Consider the following 662-nt stretch of genomic DNA (forward strand, 5'->3'; position numbering starts at 1 on the left):
ACAGGGCCACAGTCCCAGGGGCGCGGGGCGTCCTCTCTGCTGCGGGGCAGGGATGGGGCTTCCTCGGCGCAGGGGGGGCAGAGCTGTGCCCGCTCCCGCTGCCTCCGGGCACAGCCCCAGGCGTGGACACGTGTAAGCATGAAAACACTGTCTCGTACGGGGCACGCCGCTTGCTCCTGCGGCAGAGAAGGGCTTGGGAATGCTTTGCTGCGAGGGCAGGGCTTTGCAAAGCAGAGGAAATCACCACACAAAAAGCCCCTGCTGAAACCTTGCCTCCGTTTTTGAGCCAGTGGCTCCTGGCATGCTGCTGCCGGCTTCAGCCCCGCTGCGGGGAGCACCCTGCCTGCCCCGGGGAGCACCCTGCCTGCCCTGGGGAAAACGGGGAGCTGAGCTCGCCCCTCCTCTGCCTGCAGGCACAGAGCCCGTGCCCACAGGGCAGCTCTCCTCCTCCGGGCTAAGGGCACTTGGCTGGAGCAGGAGGGCTCGGGAGGCGGGTGCTGGGTGGCTCAGCCTTGGCCCGTCCCCTCGCCAGCCCGGGCAGAGCTCCCGGCCCCGCTGGGTGTGCGTGGGCAGGGGGTGGCCTTGCCGGATGCCGGGCTGCACCTTGCAGTCACATCGGGCTCTGAGGGTGCACCAGGCATCAGACAAGGGGCAAGGGTTGC

This window comes from Egretta garzetta, unplaced genomic scaffold, assembly GCF_000687185.1.
Source record: "Egretta garzetta isolate BGI_Z169 unplaced genomic scaffold, ASM68718v1 scaffold972, whole genome shotgun sequence".
NCBI classification, from domain to species: domain Eukaryota; kingdom Metazoa; phylum Chordata; class Aves; order Pelecaniformes; family Ardeidae; genus Egretta; species Egretta garzetta.